The following is a 17,239-nucleotide window of genomic DNA, read 5'->3' as shown; positions in this document are numbered from 1 at the left end:
AACAGTAGAGTTGTGTCAGAGATTAGGTTTTAAGCACAAAGTAGTGCTGGGGCACCAAATACATGAATACTCAGGCGGAGCCCTGCCTCCTGAGCTGAGTTAAGTAACAACGACACTTCGTGCAGCAAAGGAGGCCAAACTGGCTGAGGATAAGAAATGAAGCGGTATCGGGACAGGTAAGTAACTCTTTCCTTATGGTTATGCTAAGCAATAAGCCCTATAACAATATCGATATATATAAAAGATGACTACAACTCATCATCAGACAATAGACAGAGAATTGAGTTGATAGTTCTGTACTTTTTTTCCATTCTTGTCAGAATTGTAATAAATTGAAGGTGAATTTTGTTGTGTCAATCGCCTCGCTTTATTCCGGGGTGTGAAAGGTGAAATCTGGCGCTCCTCACCATCTCTGTGACATTTCCTCCTATACAATATGACTAACTGTATGTCATATTCCAGGTGTAGGGCAACGCGGTAAAGCAATGGCACATCATATGTGACTCCGGGAGACATCCATGGGATGGGACTATATTTTACAAATTAACTCATTGTAACTGCCAAGTAAATAAAAATTTAATTCAAACACAGGAAAATTTTTGACAGAACTGTGTCTTATCTATTTCTTCCTTTTTTTTTACTACTACTTACTAATTATTTTTTTTGCAGTGTGGGATTCACAGTATGGGAATGCAACAATGGCCAGTATCAGCCATGGAGATGATAAGTGCAAGTCCTGGCCTGAACTGACAATTTTATCAATTTTATAGATCTCTATGAAGCTGACAGTTCGGGTCCTTAGACCCACAGATGACCCAAAATATACGCAGCTGTAATATAGAGTATGGGTAGAGGAAATTCAAATTCATCAGCTTTAATTCATTTCTCAAAAAAAAGTTCTGCGAAGGCAGCAATTTTCCTGAAAACACGTATGTAACACTCAAAGGGATCCTATTGAACACTTTTCAATCTTTTCATCGCAAGCACAGGCTTAGTAATATTAGATGTAAGCCGTCATGTGATCATACTATCAATATTCATTACGAAATGGAATCTGCATTCCCTGCCTCGGCTTTTATACAAGCTACGATAGTCCCTCCTGATTGGCTGTGCTGTACCTTGTGATGTAATAGCTGCAAGACATTATAGGGAAGGTCGCCCCAGTCATGTGAGCTTTCTGTGGCTGATGCAATCTCCTAAAGTGGCCATTTTTAGGCTATTCACACAAATTGTTCACATTTGCCGAATCCAGCGAATTCTTACAAATTCAACATGAATTTGATTTGCATCGAAATGATTCGCTCATCTCTGTAGATGAGAAAAAATGTAGCATATTAAATATATTAGTTAAATCAGAAAAAAAAAAAAAAAAGAATACCTACCCACTGGAAAGCCACCAAAAATATGGAGTGACATCAAGAGTGTCTTGAGATAAGAACTCAAAAACTTTGCAGAACTTGGTCACCGCTCTTGACTCGTGTTTTATACAGCAAACTAAACAAAAAGCCGGCTGATACATTGAGTCTGACAGCTCGGTACTTTAGATACCGCACCGTGAATTATTTACCAGAGCTCTGCGTCCACTTTATACTTTATAGGGAATCTTATTAATTTCTCATTGCGATATTCTATATTGTACGAGGTTTTAAGTTATGCAGCAAACTGTCATACCAGATGTCAGCCTAAATCACTGGAGAAGGAATATTCAGGACACCGGCGGGAAACCCCCCCCCCCAGAAAAGACAATCCCATCAACCGAATAAAGCCTTGATCATTCACTGATGCACTGATGCATTTCGGAGCCTCATCGGATAAGTGATTATTACCAACGACTTGATATTTTATATTTGTGCAGTGGTGAGAATAAGTGAATTGATGAACTCTGGGTTTAATTAAGACATGGAAGGGTGAGTGATAACCGTGCGGTGAACCTGTCTTATTTCTCACCGATTTCGGCAGATAGATTTACGGTAATATAACAGACATTAAACTCAATCCTTGTTAAGAGGTTTAGGACAAAGTAAAGAGCTTAAAAGAGGCATCCCCCTTTCTAGAGGAAGGACAGAGGATTACGGATGATGGATCATGCAGTTGCTATAAATTTAGGGCAATCCCCATTGTACATGTTTAAAGTTCTTGCATTAAAGGGAGAAAAAAGTAACGTTTTTTTGTGAAACGCGTCTGAAGATTAGAAAATAGGAGGAAATTGAAATCAGCAAAAATTCTCATTCGCATTTTTGAGTAATTTTAAATTGATATTTAGTAATCCTGACAAACAGTATATTCTAGAGAGCGTAAGGTCAGCACAGGCATCTGAGGGTGCACCCAAATTATTACAGGCGTTCACGCTTCAAAATTTGGTGTATCGTCCTAGACAAGTCAGACACACAGGGAGTCATGTATGATCAGGCAAATTTTTTTAAGCAATTTTTTTGGAACACAACGTGCTATCTCTTTAACAATCTGTTTTGTACAAAATTTGGCAAAATGTCGAACGGTGTTTTTCAGCCATCATCTGCCTCTAACAGCCATGAGTGGAGATGAGCTCAGTTACCATAGTAAACTGTTAAATGGCACTGTTGGATTGTCATGACAGCTGGGGGTCTGCTGAAGACCCCTGTGCCTACCATGACAGTACTCGTATGAAAGTCAACCTGTGGCTGGCGTTCATAGGAGAATGTGATTTTTTGCTATACACAGCAGTATTGAAGTACTGATGTGTTTGGTACAAGTGAGTGATCAGTCGATCGCAGGTTCATGTCCCTTACTGGACCTACAAAATACGCTAAAAAAAAATAAAATAAATAATATTTCAAAAATATAAAAAAGTAAAAAATATATAAAAGTTAGTTCAGATTTCCCCACTTTGTAGCCCATAAAAAAATAAAGAAATGAAAAAAAAAAAAAAAAAAAAATACACACGTCTGTAAAAGTCCGATCTTTCAAAATATAAAATGTAAGTAAAAATATCAGCTCAGGATGCAAAAAATTGAAACCAAGTCTCCAAAAATTCCAACATAAGAATATTTTTATTTTTGTACAATTTCCATGTTGATTTCACCACTTAAATAATAAAAAAAAAACAACGTTGCATCTTTGGTATCGCCGTAATTGTACTGACCTGTAGAATGAATGATATTGCCAAAAAAATATATCAGAATTGTACATTTTTTACAATTTTGTTGCATTTGGAATTTTTTTTCCTGTTTTACAATACATCTATGATAAATTGGTGCCTCTTCCTGCCAAAAACAAGCCCTCATATGTCTATGTAGAGGAAAACATAAACCAGTTATGGCTTTTGGAAGAAGGGGAAGAAAAAACAAAAAAGTAATAATGGAAACTCGCCCAGTCAGGAAAGTGCTCAAAGTACTTTAAAAGTTGCACAATGTTTGCCCCGTTTCCTGAATTTCCACCATAGTTGTCCATTTTTTTTTAGACCACTATTTTAAGCAAAAAAAATACAACTCTCCAGAGCCACACTTGAGCCAAAAGGTCCCAGATATTGTAAAAGCGATGAATTCCATGTCTGTCATTGTCCACAAAAATTTAGCTTTAACCAAATCCCATAAAATAAATTATTGGTTTCACAATTTTTATTCCTTCAGAAATACCAAACCAATTATTGCTGGAAATATGTCAGTAGTGATTGAAATTATATATGGGGGAGGGGGTGTAGTGACAACGAGCAATTACTTCTGTGTATCTGCAAAAGGAAGATAAGAAATCACAAGGATAAAATGATTCACGTTTATGTCAATCTTCAATGGGGGAATTAAACAAGAGTTTAACAGGTTAGCGGTAAAGTACAAGTTGGAAATTAACATTATGTGGTCACCAGAATACATGAAATGTAGGGAGGTCAAACCTCTATAAGATGAGATGTAGCGTGTAACCCCTTAGAAATGCTACCATTTACCATTTTCCACCTTTGTTTTTTCCTCCTTGTCCTCTCATATGAGGGCTTGTTTTTCTGGGCGAGTTATAGTTTTGAATGACTTCATTCTTTTTACCATATGATCAGTACAAGTTAAGACTGAAATTCAGCTCAGTGAATTTTTCCACAAGGGGTGGTGCAAAAATTATCACCTGCTTGAGGAGTATCAAAAGCTTTGTCCATTTGCTAAATGTAGAAGCAATGGCTTTTCTTAAGCAGTCCAAAAATTATCCCTTTACTTAGGAAGCAAAAACATGTTTTTCACTTCCCAGAAGCAGTACAGTATAGCTATACAGCACACCGGACAAGCACAGGAGATGTGTGTGGCATTTGGCAGCAGTGGCAGAAACCGTGCAGTATAGAATAGAATGGGGCAAGCAAAGAGATGTCTGGCAGTAGAGAGAAAGCAATGGCAGCTGTGGCAGCAGCATTACTATAATATACCACTGTAAAACACAGTGGGCAGCCAGGAGATGTGTGGTTGTGAGGCAGAAGTGGCAGAAGCCGCATGATAGAAAAATATGAAGGGGCAGGTAATGAGATATCTGGCAGTGTAAGCCAAGCTCTGGCAACCCAGGCACCAACAGTACAGTATAGCACTATAAAGCACAGTGGACAGCCAGGAGATGTAACTCTTGTGGTACTGTGCAAGCAACAGCAGCCCTGGCACTGGCAGTGCAGGGTAGGTAGAATTAAGGACAGGGAGTGTATGCCCAGCTGAGCACTGACGGCAGCAGACCATTGTAGAAGACATTGTACAGGCAAGCAGATGGTATGGCCAATGTACTCAATGGCATCAGCCGTAGGTGAATGAAAGTCAGCACTGATCCATGCCTGATCAAGTTTTTTTTACATTTGCAGAGGATAACCTGGTCCGCTATGGTGTGATATACCTAATTCTGAAAGCAAATTCTTTTTTTATTAGCCACCATAGGGGATGACGTTTGCAGTCTAACCACAGACAGAGCTTCATAGGTCTAGTCATATGGCAGACAAAAGGTCTTTAGTATGTTCCTGGGTGCCAGATAACCCATCGGCTCCCCAGGATCGTGTTGCGGACAGCTGATGGGAATCTACCATTCTCATAAGGTGCAGTCACATCTCTCGAGTGGCCATCTATCTCATCGTCACACTAAGTCATCACTTCTGGTACCACTGGAGACAACCAAAGAGGAGGCGCCGAAGCGATGAGAGTTCGGAGAGGTAAGTAATGCTTCTTTCTTCATTATACTAAGATTCCTTCTCCCTGGCCACCTTTGAAAAATGGGTGGAAAACCCTTTTAAATGCATGAGAGTACAAAAACTTCTCAGAGACAAGACCTGTACCTAATGTGGTACATATATTACAGGTGGATAAGAGTCATCCTCCTCTGCCAGTTACGATTTCAGTACTTTATTCTGCTCTCAATAGTTGGTTTGATGCCTATGATATAGTAAGAAACTGCCATTTTTTTTTACTGCGAATGACCTCCTAGTTCCTTATTTATGTTCTCCTCCTTTGTTATCCATGATATTGCATGCTTCAAGGCTAAAACACTGACCACAAAAGATCAACTCTAAAGCAGTTCTTGCTTTTCTTCCCCTGCAGTCGAAAGTTCAATTTGCTCTTTTCAGAAATTGTTCCTTAGAGGCATCTGCTATGATGAGGCAAAAGAAAAGTCACGAACCAGCTAAAAAGAAAAAAAAAGAAAGATGTCAAAGTGGCTCAACTTTCCGGAGGAAATGTTCATTATTTGTTCTAACCAACATGGCGAAGGAATTATGTCACCGGTGCTCAGCCTTCAAGGGTGATTTATCTCCTGTTTGGATGTTTCAGAAGATGACACGGCGGCCTTATATCCGCCAGAGAAGCTAATAATGCCGATGCTGCATCATTCAGCCTGAAGAAAATCCAGACAAATGTTTACAGCCTGGGACAACAAGGAAGAAGTGGAAAACAAAAATTGTTATCAAAGTAAAATGATTTTTAAGCACATTTTTATTTTTAACAGCACGACTGGTGCCGTCCAAAACTTTTCAACAAAGAACATGTTGACAAGTCAACTCATGGTACATCAATGAGGGATTCTTAGAGAGACATTGTCAAAGTTTTTTTTATGGGGAAGGTTTTATATAAAAAAATTATATTGAAAAATTTTACTTTTTAAACTTTGCTAAAAATGTTGAAATAAATGAAATATGTAACTGGGGAGGGGGGAGAAAAAATAAAGTGTAGGGGAAAATCTGAGAAAGGCAGAAAATGGTCGACAGTGGCATAGAAATCTCAAAAGTATCGAATTGACTCAAGGTCATGGAAGCAAAAATTCACAAAAATAGAGAGAGGAGAAATCAGCACATTTTGAACATCTCAGTATTTATATAGGTGTATGCATACAGTATATTACATCCAACCAATTGTAATTGATGGGTAACCAGAGAAAAGCTCCATGTGCTACAATAGAAAGATCTTTAAAAACCCTCCGCTAGTATTGGGGTTTACGGCTAGAGATGAGCGAACTAACGGATAACGTTCGCCAATCTCAATGTCGGCACGAACATTGCACATTCGGTTTTGTGTTTGGACCCCTGGGCATTTTCATCAAAATCGGCCAAAGTTCGGTAAATTATCGCACTTCCACTAATGCTTTTGTTAGGACTTTAGCTAGGATAGTGGTGCTGCATGATGAGCTGGAGAGACATGTTTGATGGGGGAGGGGGTAGGGAGAGGTCAGAGGAGTGGGGGACTGTTAGTCTTCATTTTTTTTTTCTTAACTTAATGTGTGGAGATTCCGGCAGCCAATTAGGGCACAGAAACCATCCACAACGTCCAGACACAAGAGCTTGTGTCATTGGCTGCTGTAGTCACATGTCCCTCTCCATTTAAATAGCGGACATGTTGTTTTGGCGCAATTTTGTCAGTGTGACAGAGCAGAGAAGCTGCTCCTCCTGCTGCTACAGGATAGTCAGATAGTTATCTAGGCGGTTGATTGTCATTCAGATAGTTTAGATAGATAGGATCCTGTGTGGCTGTGAAATCGACCATCCAGCAGATCAATTCTTTTTGCTACTTGTGTGGTCCACAGACACTAGGCCACATTTCAGAATATAACTCTTTTGTGCTGCTAATATTGTGCTGCAGCCAGGAGTCCACATTTGAGAATCTAAATTATTTGTGCTAATCGCGTGCTCCAGAAACCAGGCCACATTTCAGCATATAATTATTTTGTGCTCATATTTTTGCTCCAGCCAGGAGTTCACATTTCAGAATCTAAATTCTTTGTGCTAATAGTATGCTCCAAAACCAGGCCACATTTCAGCATATATATATTTTTTGGTAATTGTGTGGTCCACACACCAGTCCACATTTCAGCATCTAAATCCTTTGTGCTAATTGTGTGGTCCACACACCAGTCCACGTTTCAGAATCTAAAGCCTTTGTGCTAATTGTGTGGTCCACACACCAGTCCACATTTCAGCATCCAAATCCTTTGTGCTAATTGTGTGGTCCACACACCTGTCCACATTTCAGCATCTAAAGTGTTTGTGCTAATTGTGTGGTCCACACACCAGTCCACATTTCAGCATCTAAAGCCTTTGTGCTAATTGTGTGGTCCAGACACCAGTCCACATTTCAGCATCTAAAGCCTTTGCTCTTACTGTGTGGTCAAAGCAGCAGTCCACATTTCAGCATGGGACTGGGCCTGGGACAAGGCTTGGACCAGCTTTTCTAGCTTAAACATTGATAAGTAACAGGTGGATGAGTGACAGGTGTAGGCCTGTCAAATTCAGGCAACACACATGGAGGAGACCCAACTTGGATTCCAAACATTTCCAAAAATTCTTGGCAGACACCATTAAAGTGGCATAAATTTCCCCAGAGTAAAAATAGTATAATGGACCTCTGACACTCCTTCCACTACAGGCAACCCACCAGATGGAGACCCAACTTGGAGTCTCCACATTTCCAAAAATTATTAGTAACATCAGCAGCAGTAGCAGCAGGCACAGAAGCCACGTCAAAGGTGTCACAGACTGGAATAACGCGAGATTAATGCAGCATACTAAAAACGACACCATTGCCTAGTCTGCCCAGTATGCAACTGGGGTGCAAAAGCCATTGGAGATTCATGACTTGTTCATCTTGATGAAAGTTAGGTGGTCTACACTTTCAGGGGACAGCTGGATGTGCTTATCCATGAAGGACACCACCAGCAGAGCTGAAGACACGTTTTAAGAGAATGCTGGCTGCTGGGCAAGACAAAACCTCCATGACAGGCGAGCTCAGGCCACTCTTCCATTTTTAAAGACCAAAATGTAAAAGGGTCCAAACCCCCCCACTGATGGCATTGATATTGAGCTCAATATACTCCTGCACCATCTTCTCCAGTCGTTCACTATGTGTCAGTATTGTACTGTGTTGGTGCACAAGCTGTCCTAAAAAATGTGTGAAATGACTCACCGAAATGGTTTCTGCCACTTACACTGCTGCTGCTGCTAATGTTTTTGACAACTCAATGTTAACAGGGTTGGAAGTCTAGAACTTGAATGCACACTGTGAGCCTCACTGCTTTTTTGGGAACAAAACACTCTTAAGATTGTCTACAAGTGTGTTTCGATACTCCTGCATGTGCACGTCCCTTTCCAGGAGAAGAATCATCTGGCAAAATTTACTCTTGTACTGTGGATCTACTGTGGCAACCCAATAGTCAGCGCTATTTCTAATCCTAACAATACAGGCATCATGTTTCCGATAGTCAGCAAGAATGCACTCATGTGTCAGTCGTTTCCATGAGGTCCAAGTCCATGGTGTGTTGGTGGCAGGGTAACACTCAAGCTTGCTTCCTCCGTCCGCTCCGTCCGTAATGAAGAAGGCCCTGCCGAGAGTACTGGCTAACATTAGTGGCCTGGTCAGTCTGTGAGCGAACAAGAGTCCCCCTGGCCAGGTGGAGGTGTAGGCCTTCCCGTCTGACTGCACTCTTCCTGGCTACCCTGCTGTAGTCGTGTAGTAGCCCACGTCCCTGAGTGTACCGTGTGGTGCTCACCCGTATGGCTGGTGACTTGGGGCCTTTGGTACCTTCCGCTCCTCGACGGCGGTGCCGGTCCCTTGCGTGTGACTGAGCCTCCGGGCTTTCTATAGCCAGAGGACCTGAAATCCCCTGCCAGGTGGTTTCTGCTGCTGGATGTGGATATCCTCACAGCCTCGGACTCCGGTGTCCGGTTCTCTGCGTCTACGGCCAGGACAAGCTCTGCTAGCTCCAGTCCCTGGCCTCCAGCTCCTGTCTCCTACAGAGCTCCTTGCTGCTCCTCTGTCCCTTCCTCTGGACTAGAACTCAACTCGACTCTGCTCTACTCTGCTAACCCCGCCCCAGATCCAGTTTATAAAGGGCAGGTTCCTCCCCTCCCTGGACTGGGGCAGGAGGCGTTGCATGCAATAGTGCTCCTGACCAGGAAAACCCATGCTCGCTCTCAGACATGGTATTTCTACCACTGTGGCAACCAGACTCCCTGGGGTGCCACAGTACCACCAGGTTGAGGACATGAGGCATGCAAGGCACGTATGTGAGGTTGCCCTGGCGTAGGGCCGTCGCTTGGTTCTCACCGTTATCGCACATCACCATCCCTGGCTCCAGGTTCAGTGGAGACAGCCATTGATCAAACTAGGTCTGAATAGCTGTCCACAACTGTGGAGCTGTGTGACTGTGATCTCCAAGGTATATTAATTTAAGAACTATTGCACTGTGGGAACACGTGTCTTATTAAGGGAGAGGTTGAGGGTGCAGGTGGAGGCTCTAGAGGAGGTGGAGGAGGCAGTAGCAGTGGAAGAAGTGTTAGATACAGAGGTTTGTCCCACAAGCCTTGTGGATTCAAAGACTTGGTGTCTAGTGGTTTAGTTCACCATCCCTTGGTGTGTAGTGGTTTAGTTCTCCAACCCTTGGTGTTTAGTAGTATAGTTCTCCAACCCTAGGTGTTTAGTAGTTTAGTTCTCCAACCCTTGTTGTCTAGTAGTTTAGTTCTTCATCTTCTGGTGTGTAGTGGTTTAGTTCTCCAACTCTAGGTGTTTAGTAGTTTAATTATCCAACCCTTGCTGTCTTGTAGTTTAGCTCTCCATCTTCTGGTGTGTAGTGGTTTATTTCTCCATCCCTAAGTGCCCTGCAAGCCTTGGGGATTCCAAGTCTTGTGGAGCAGCCCCTTCCCCACCTGTCCCCATAGCCACCAGAGTCACCCAGCGAGATGTAACGCCCCTGGCCATGCTTGCTCATCCAGGTGAAATGCACCCTGTCAGACATAGATTTTTTCATGGAACTGGTGACGTTGTCTGCGACATGCTGGTGTAGTGCAGGCACATCTTTCTTAGAGAAGTAATGGCGACTGGGCAACTGGTAATGGGGGACTGCAACGGCCATCAGTTTTCGGAAAACGTCTGTATCCACCAGGTGAAAAGACAGCATTTCCGTTGAAACAGATTGGAAATGGTGAAGTTCAAGCTCTTAGCTTTGTCATGTGTAGGAGTAAACAATCTGTTACGTGACCACAGCTGCGGGACTGAGGGCTGGCTGCAGTGCTGAGAGAGGGTGGAGTAGGGTGAACATGACAAACTGCTGGACTGTGAGTGAGGTGCAGGCGGAGATGTTATGGTGGATTAAGAAAGATGTGGTGTGCTCAGTGTCTGAAATTGGTCAAAAACAGCAGACATGTCCACTTCCGTAACAACTGACGGGCTCTCACTCACCCCGACTGTAACGGGTAAACAAGTGGACGTAGTGCTGCCAGAGACATGTGTGAGAAAAATTGCCACGGTGACGGAGAAGGAAGAAGCAACAGATGCGGTTGATGGGTAAGCCGGTGTTTGGCGAGGCCCGCTAGTAAGTATTTTAGCACAGTACGATTCCCAGACTAACCCATGTTGATCACGCATGTGCCAGTTCATGCATGTACTAGTCAAATTATTGGATTTTTTGCCTCTACTGAGTAGTTTTTAGAAAGTTGGCAGATAACGTCAGTTGGGTCATCCTTTGCAGTCTCAAAAAAGGCCCAGTCTAGGCAACCCTTGCTGCCCATGAGAACTGTAGACCCGCAACCGCTGCTGGCAACAGCCAGAGTTGTAGCCGAGGATGCAGCACTTGTCGTTGTTGCATCACTCTGTGTCTGTGTCGGTAGCCGCAACGTAAGCTCCTCGTCTTTCTCCCCCTCCACTTCCTCTGCTGAGCTAGTCAGCTGCGTGCCTCTGGGTTCTCACCAAATGGGATCTACAACCTCATCGTCATCCTCTCTGCTCTCCCACTCCTCGCCCTGAGAGTTACCCTCCTGCTCTTCTTGCCCTGATATCAAAGTACAGTCCTCATGCACCTCAGGTATCTGAGTCTCATTAGGATCACCTCCACCCAGAGGGGTTAACATCTGGTGATGAGGGTCTTGATTCTGCTCGGACCCTACTTCGTCCGGCCTGGATCCAACTGAAAAAAAATTGAGCATTGGTGCAGATGCTTTCCTCCTTTTGAGTCTGTGAATCTTTGGAGCAAACCTCTGATGCCATGTCATAGAATGTGTGAACAGCTCTGCAGACTCGCCCATCTGTGGTTCCCTACAGTCATTTGGGCGGTTGGAGAGTTGTGACATGGGGGGAAACAAGGGTAATTGTGGTGCCACATCTGAGGACTGTACTGTGTGTAATCTGTGTATGAGGAGGAGAGGCCACTTGATGCAGCGCTTGACATCCACTGCAGCACATGCTCTTTCTGGCCCTCATCTACAAGGCGTACCGCTGCGTGGCTGCCCCAGGGAGTGGAGTAGCCCGTCCAGTAACAGAAGTTGTCAAAATGCTGTGCAATTACTCACTGCAGCAAAACAAACCTACTTCTCATCTCTCATATCATCCCTGTCTCAAAACCCTAAACAGCTATTCAGTACTTTAAATTCTTTCCTCCGTCCCCAAGCTCCTCCTCCCTCTCCTGGTCCAGCCAGAGACCTGACCTAAACTCAATTGAGCATCTCTGGAGAGACCTGAAAATGGCTGTCCACCAACGTTCACCATCCAACCTGACGGAACTGGAGAGGTTTTGCAAGGAAGAATGGCAGAGGATCCCCAAATCCAGGTGTGAAAAACTTGTTGCATCATTCCCAAGAAGACTCACAGCTGTACTAGCTCAAAAGGTGGCTTCTACTCAATACTGAGTGAAGGGTCTGAATACTTAAGACCATGTGATATTTCAGTTTTTATTTTTTAATAAATTTCCAAAAATTTCTACATTTCTGTTTTTTTTTCAGTCAAGATGGGGTACACAGTGTACTTTAATGAGAAAAAAATGAACTTTTTAGAATTTACCAAATGGCTGCAATGAAACAAAGAGTGAAAAATTTAAAAGGGTCTGAATACTTTCCGTACCCACTGTATGTACTCTGTCCCATCCCACCCGTTACCTCTTGGAGTTATAAACTCTTGGGCACACTGCTAGACATCCTCTTCTAGGACCTGTCTCTGATCGATCACTCTGTTCTTTTGGTCATTTCTCTCCCTTTTTCTCAGCTAGGATCTTGCTATCCTTTGTCTCTGTCTCCTCTCTCATTAAGGACACCCACATCGTGCAGCACTGCTCACATTAGATCTTAGGTTGTTTCTTTATGCACACTGCGAAACTGTTTCTTTTCCCTTCAGCTTATCCCCTCTCACTCTGGGTTAGTCCCAACTCTCACTGTACCTACTGTCAAACAACACCCATTATCAGCATTACGAACGCAATTCACAATTCACATTACATATTACAAGAACACTTGTTCTTCAAAGGGGAAATGCGGCAATATGTCCAGCTTCTTACATTTCCCCCTTTTTTAATGATGGCCGTCCTCGGCCATCCAGAACCTGCTGGACACCAACACGACTCGCCATCACTAGTGATTGGCGAGCACTAAAATGCTTGGGTGCTCGATGCTCGGGTCGAGCACATTGGAATACTCGGATGCTCGACCCAAGCAACGAGCCCAATGTAAGTCTATGGGAAACGCATTTTTCAGGCGGCTCCCCCCGGCGGTCTGCAGAGGGCCTAAAAATTGCCCAAATTGACATGGGGACAGTATGGGGAAGACCCCTGGAAGCATTTCTGACTCCCAGGTCACTTCTGTCAACAACGTTGTCCGAGGTATTACGCCACTTTTACCGACTCACAATAAAACATACAAAAACGAAACCAAAATGGATTTTCCTGGGAAATATGTTAAGGAACATCCTTTCCAGGGTAATGACTTGTATATAAAGCAAAATAAGTAACCAAAAACAAAATGCTCCTCCACACCTTGGGCTATGTTCACACGTAGAGTTTTTGATGCGTTTTTTCACTTTTGCATTGCTTTCAACCGTGACAAAAGCATTCACCAGGAAATGTCATTTTAACATTTTACAACCTTATCTGGCCATGTGGTGTGTGAGATATCATCATCAGACACATCGTGTTTCATTTATTAAGGAGGGACTCTGAAAGTCACAAACACTATTTTTATAGAGCCATCAGGCGGGTTTTACTATTCTTACTATACCGTCTATAGCGTATTAAACTAGCTCCTGTTCTTCCTCCTCCTTCTCCTCTTCCTCATTGTCATCCCATCCACGTTGGGGTGAGATGAGGCTGGGCTGTGTTATCACCCTGTATGGTTCCTTGTTCCATCTCATCGTGCTCCGCCTGCAATGCATCCTCTTTGATTGTGAGCAGATAGCATTTCAGAAGACAGAGAAGCGGGATGGTGATGCTAATTATGGCGTCATCGCCGCTCACCATCTTGGTGGAGTCTTCAAAGTTTTTGAGGATGGTACATATGTCTGACATCCATGTCCACTCCTGAGGTCTTATGTGTGGAGTCTGAATTGAATACCGACGGCCTTGTTGATGCTGGTACTCAACAACTGCCCTCTTCTGCTCACAAATCCTTCCCAACATCTGCAGTGTAGAGTTCGAACGCGTGGGGGACATCACACACCAGTCTGTGAGCCGGAAGCTGCAAACAGCTGAAACACGGCAAGGGTGACGGAAGCTGTAGGTGACTTTCTAAAATGGGCACACAGGCGGCGTACTTTAACAAGCAGATCCGGCAGCTATGGGTAGGATTTAAGAAACCGCTGAACCACGAGGTTAAGCACATGGGCCAGGCATGGTACGTGTGTGAGCTCGCCTCGCCTCAGAGCCGCCACCAGGTTCTGGCCATTGTTACACATGACCATGCCTGGCTGTAGGTTCAGCGGTGTGAGCCACAGATCTGCCTGCTCTTTCTGAGCTGTCCACAACTCTTCAGCATTGTGCGATTTGTCAGCTAAACATATTAGCTTCAGCACAGCCTGTTGCTGCTTGGCTGAGGCAGTGCTGCAGTGCTTCCAGCTTGTTACTGATGTGGTCATTTCTGGGATGGAGGCTGAGGAGGATGAGGTGCAGGAGCTGTAGACTGTGGGGGCAACCCTCATTGACATAGGGCCTGCAATCCTTGGCGTCGGGAGGACGTGTTCCGTCCCAAGGTCCGACAGGGTCCCAGCTTCCACTATGTTAACACAGTGTGCCGTCAGCGAGATGTACCTTCCCTGCCCACAAGCACTTGTCCACGTGTCCGTGGTTAGGTGGACTTTCCCGGTAACTGCGTTGTTGAGGGCACGGCTAATGTTTTGGGACACGTGCTTGTGCAATGTGGGGGCAGCACACCGGGAGAAATAGTGGCAACTGGGGTCCGAGTACAGAGGGACGGCCGCTGCCATCAGGTTGCGGAATGCTTCCGTCTCCACCAGCCTAAAAGGCAAAATTTCGAGCACAAGCAGTCGTGAAATGTGGGAATTTAGTAGTGTGGCCTGTGGGGCGTTGGCTGCGTATTTGCGCTTGCGTTCCAAGGACTGGTGTATGGACAACTGAAAGCTACGCTGGGACAAGGACATGGACGTGCTTCCTGATGCTGCTACTTGAGAGTGTGCAATAACAGGAGCAGGGCAGGAGACATCTTCACATGCACCATGGACAGGGGATTGGCTTGCATGCACAACAGCGGAAGAAGCAATGGTGCCACCTGCAGACACTGTTCCTGGACTCTGGGGTTCGACCCACAAAGTCGGGTGCTTGCAGCCATGTGCGTGATCATGCTGGTGGTGGTCAGGCTGGTCGTTTTGCCACCCCTGCTGATGCCGGCCTGGCAGGTGGTTCAAATTGCCTTTTTGGGGTTATTGGAAGAGTCTTTAAAAAACAACCAGACTCGGGAAGACCTAACAGTTGTACTGGAAACTTCCTTCGTGTTGGTGTTACAGGGAACGGTTGCCTGCCTTCTGTCTGCAGCCACCACACTGCTTTTTCCTGCCTGTTGGGGTGCTCTGTCTCCCCCCCCCCTGTGTGCTGCTGTCCTCGCTCTGCATGTCCTCCTGCCAGGTTGGGTCAGTTACTATATCATCCACCACCTCGTCTTCCACTTCCACACCCTGGTCCTCCTCCTGACTTTCTGGCAATTGTGTCTCATCATCGTCCACCTCTTGTGACACTTTCCCACCTTCATCTTCGTGTGACCGTGGCTGCTCAAATATTTGGGCATCGCTACATGCGATCTCCTCTTGCCCCGCTTCAAGTGGACCGGGTGAGAGGCCCGAATCTATAAATGGAAAAGTGAACAGCTCTTCAGAGTGTCCAAGTGTGGGATCAGTTGTCTCCGGGCACTCGGTATGGTGGGAGGAAGTACGATCAGGGTGAGGAATATGCGGTCCAGACTCATGGCTACTGAGACTTGACTGTGTGGCAGACAGGGTGGTGGTGGTGGTGGCTAAGTGACTGGAAGCATTATCCGCTATCCAACCAACAACCTTTTGACACTGCTCTGGGTTCAGTAGTGGTGTTCTGCGGTCCCCTAGGAATTGGGACAGGAAGGTCGGGCAAGAAGATGTTGGTGTTTGTTTGGCACAATTTCAGCTTGCCCACGGCCTCGTCCTCTGCATGCACCATCACTATCACCATTACGTACAGTTCCCTCTCCCTAGTCACGCGCTATGCCTATTTTAAATGGAGGACAGTATCTTCCACACTCACTACAAATGACTGAGTTTGGAGCAAACTTATATATGATCCGTGTGACGGAGAAAACACAGTTTTAAATACCTGGCCTGTAGGTAACTATTTTGAACAGCAAACCTGTGTCAAAAACTTTGCTGACACACTGAAAAAAGAATTAATAATGAGGATTCCTGGCCCCTGAGACCTGGGCCTTTGTATAGAAATATCTAACAGCAGCAGAAGGCAGATCTGGAATGGAGCCTCTTGTGCTATATGCACTGCAGTCTGCTATATACCCTGCCTGTCTGCCTGCCTATATACACTGCCTGCCTGATATCTCTGCAGATGGATTAGTCCTCAGAAGGACTGTTTGTTGAGATGGATATATGTGTAATGTACTTGTTTTCTCCCTACACTACCTAATACACAACCAAATCTCTCTCTAGCTCAGCAGCAGCTCTCCCTACACTGTCTGATCCGGAGTGACTGTGACGAGCATGGCGGTGCCAGGTCTGATATAGACCTGATGACGCTGTGTGGCCAGCCAATCACTGTAATGCCCACAACCAACATGGCTGCGGCATTACAGTGAGTGGCAAGCAATCCCTGCATGTTGACTGGCGCTCTAAAGAGCGCCAAACATGCAGGGAGCGGACCTGAGCATCTCGCAAGTACTCGGCGAGCTCCGAGAATCTCGGGTACTGAGATGCTCGGACGAGTACCGTGTACTTGCGAGTATGCTTGCTCATCACTAGCCATCACTCAACAAACACTGAACCAATGTAGAGTCCTTTTTGTCTCGTATAGTATCACCGACCCGGTCCTACTCAGCTAGGACCCTGGAACCGCAATTTTACGAATCCTTTTTATTCTTTCCTTGACCCAGAACGAGTCCTTCAGGTCCCTTTGGCCTCTCCAAAAAAGTTCCTTGAGCCAGCAACATAGTATTTTTTTTTCTTTTAAGGATAGCCTTTTCACTATGGACACAGTCCACTGTCCCTCATTAGTCCGTAGGACGGGAACACAGTCCTTTAACTCCACTCCTGTCCACGAGTCAGGTACACACATGGTCCCTTAGGGAAGACGTCCATGGTACATATTACAATAACACTTTTTTCTTCAGGGAAGAAACTCAGCAATATGTCCATCTCTTTAGATCTATATACAAGAATATAACTACTATAGTACTACCCCTATGAACAAGAATATACTAACTATAACACTGCACCCTATGTACAAGAATATAACTACTATAATACTGCCCCCTATGTACAAGAATATAACTACTATAATACTGCCCCCTATGTGCAAGAATATAACTACTATA

Source organism: Phyllobates terribilis, unplaced genomic scaffold, assembly GCF_046119375.1.
Source record: "Phyllobates terribilis strain yellow unplaced genomic scaffold, ASM4611937v1 Scaffold_1__5_contigs__length_1240528914, whole genome shotgun sequence".
NCBI classification, from domain to species: domain Eukaryota; kingdom Metazoa; phylum Chordata; class Amphibia; order Anura; family Dendrobatidae; genus Phyllobates; species Phyllobates terribilis.
Note: the sequence above shows the minus strand (reverse complement) of the source record.